A 2,921-nucleotide genomic window follows, 5' to 3' on the forward strand; every position below is an offset into this window, starting at 1 on the left:
GTGTGTGTGTGTGTGTGTACAGCTCTAGCAACAGCTATCTGAGTGTGTGTGTGTGTGTGTGTGTGTGTGTGTGTGTGTGTACAGCTCTAGCTACAGCTATCTGAGTGAGTGTGTGTGTGTGTGTGTGTGTGTGTGTGTGTACAGCTCTAGCAACAGCTATCTGAGTGTGTGTGTGTGTGTGTGTGTGTGTGTGTGTGTGTGTGTGTGTGTGTGTGTGTGTGTGTACAGCTCTAGCAACAGCTATCTGAGTGTGTGTGTGTGTGTGTGTGTGTGTGTGTGTGTGTGTGTGTACAGCTCTAGCTACAGCTATCTCTGTGTGTGTGTGTGTGTGTGTGTGTGTGTGTGTGTGTGTGTGTGTGTACAGCTCTAGCTACAGCTATCTCTGTGTGTGTGTGTGTGTGTGTGTGTGTGTGTGTGTGTACAGCTCTAGCTACAGCTATCTCTGTGTGTGTGTGTGTGTGTGTGTGTGTGTGTGTGTGTGTGTGTACAGCTCTAGCTACAGCTATCTGTGTGTGTGTGTGTGTGTGTGTGTGTGTGTGTGTGTGTGTGTGTGTGTGTGTGTGTACAGCTCTAGCAACAGCTATCTGAGTGTGTGTGTGTGTGTGTGTGTGTGTGTGTGTGTGTGTGTGTGTGTACAGCTCTAGCTACAGCTATCTCTGTGTGTGTGTGTGTGTGTGTGTGTGTGTGTGTGTGTGTGTGTGTACAGCTCTAGCTACAGCTATCTGTGTGTGTGTGTGTGTGTGTGTGTGTGTGTGTGTGTGTGTGTGTGTGTGTGTACAGCTCTAGCAACAGCTATCTGAGTGTGTGTGTGTGTGTGTGTGTGTGTGTACAGCTCTAGCTACAGCTATCTCTGTGTGTGTGTGTGTGTGTGTGTGTGTGTGTGTGTGTGTGTGTGTGTGTGTGTGTGTGTGTGTGTACAGCTCTAGCAACAGCTATCTGAGTGTGTGTGTGTGTGTGTGTGTGTGTGTGTGTGTGTGTGTGTAAAGGTCATGTCCTGCAGCACAGCTCTAGCTACAGCTATCTGTGTGTGTGTGTGTGTGTGTGTGTGTGTGTGTGTGTGTGTGTGTGTGTGTGTGTGTGTAAAGGCCATGTCCTGCAGCACAGCTCTAGCTACAGCTATCTGTGTGTGTGTGTGTGTGTGTGTGTGTGTGTGTGTGTGTGTGAGTGTGTGTGTGTGTGTGTGTGTGTGTGTGTGTGTGTGTGTGTGTGTGTGTGTAAAGGCCATGTCCTGCAGCACAGCTCTAGCTACAGCTATCTGTGTGTGTGTGTGTGTGTGTGTGTGTGTGTGTGTGTGTGTGTGTACAGCTCTAGCAACAGCTATCTGAGTGTGTGTGTGTGTGTGTGTGTGTGTGTGTGTGTGTGTGTGTACAGCTCTAGCAACAGCTATCTGAGTGTGTGTGTGTGTGTGTGTGTGTGTGTGTGTGTGTGTGTGTACAGCTCTAGCTACAGCTATCTCTGTGTGTGTGTGTGTGTGTGTGTGTGTGTGTGTGTGTGTGTGTGTGTGTGTGTGTACAGCTCTAGCAACAGCTATCTGAGTGTGTGTGTGTGTGTGTGTGTGTGTGTGTGTGTGTGTGTAAAGGTCATGTCCTGCAGCACAGCTCTAGCAACAGCTATCTGAGTGTGTGTGTGTGTGTGTGTGTGTGTGTGCGTGCGTGTGTGTGTGTGTGTGTGTGTGTGTGTGTGTGTGTGTGTACAGCTCTAGCTACAGCTATCTGTGTGTGTGTGTGTGTGTGTGTGTGTGTGTGTGTGTGTGTACAGCTCTAGCAACAGCTATCTCTGTGTGTGTGTGTGTGTGTGTGTGTGTGTGTGTGTGTGTGTGTACAGCTCTAGCTACAGCTATCTATCTGTGTGTGTGTGTGTGTGTGTGTGTGTGTGTGTGTGTGTGTGTGTGTGTGTGTGTGTGTGTGTACAGCTCTAGCTACAGCTATCTATCTGTGTGTGTGTGTGTGTGTGTACAGCTCTAGCAACAGCTATCTGAGTGTGTGTGTGTGTGTGTGTGTGTGTGTGTGTGTGTGTGTGTGTGTGTGTGTGTGTGTACAGCTCTAGCAACAGCTATCTGAGTGTGTGTGTGTGTGTGTGTGTGTGTGTGTGTGTGTGTGTGTGTGTGTGTGTGTGTGTGTGTGAGTGTGTGTGTGTGTGTGTGTGTGTGTGTGTGTGTGTGTACAGCTCTAGCAACAGCTATCTGAGTGTGTGTGTGTGTGTGTGTGTGTGTGTGTGTGTGTGTGTGTGTGTGTGTGTGTGTGTGTAAAGGTCATGTCCTGCAGCACAGCTCTAGCTACAGCTATCTGTGTGTGTGTGTGTGTGTGTGTGTGTGTGTGTGAGTGTGAGTGTGTGTGTGTGTGTGTGTGTGTGTGTGTGTGTGTGAGTGTGTGTGTGTGTGTGTGTGTGTGTGTGTGTGTGTAAAGGCCATGTCCTGCAGCACAGCTCTAGCTACAGATATCTGGGCATCGACATCATGTGTAGGGACTCACAGAGACTCACAGTGCCATCTGCCGTCGCGGAGGTGTAGTGACTCACAGAGACTCAGAGTTCATCACTGGCGCCTCAGCATTTCAGGTTTCGTTTCTCCATGTTAAAGTGCAGCGAGTGAATCTGAGAGTCTCTCGAGGTTGAGAGTCTCTGCCACTACAAAATCAATCTTATAGCATCCAGCAAAAGGCACAACACAAACAAATGCTCATAAAATTGAAATGAATTAAAGCTATGAGATCCGCGACGGCAGATGGCGCTGTGAGTCTCTGTGAGTCCCTACACATCCGCGACGGCAGATGGCGCTGTGAGTCTCTGTGAGTCCCTACACATCCGCGACGGCAGATGGCGCTGTGAGTCTCTCTGAGAGTCCCTACACATCCGCGACGGCAGATGGCGCTGTGAGTCTCTGTGAGTCACTACACCTCCGCGACGGCAGATGGCGCTGTCTC

The sequence above is a fragment of the Scardinius erythrophthalmus genome (genome assembly GCF_964197995.2).
Source record: "Scardinius erythrophthalmus genome assembly, chromosome: 10".
In the NCBI taxonomy this organism is placed as follows: Eukaryota; Metazoa; Chordata; class Actinopteri; order Cypriniformes; family Leuciscidae; genus Scardinius; species Scardinius erythrophthalmus.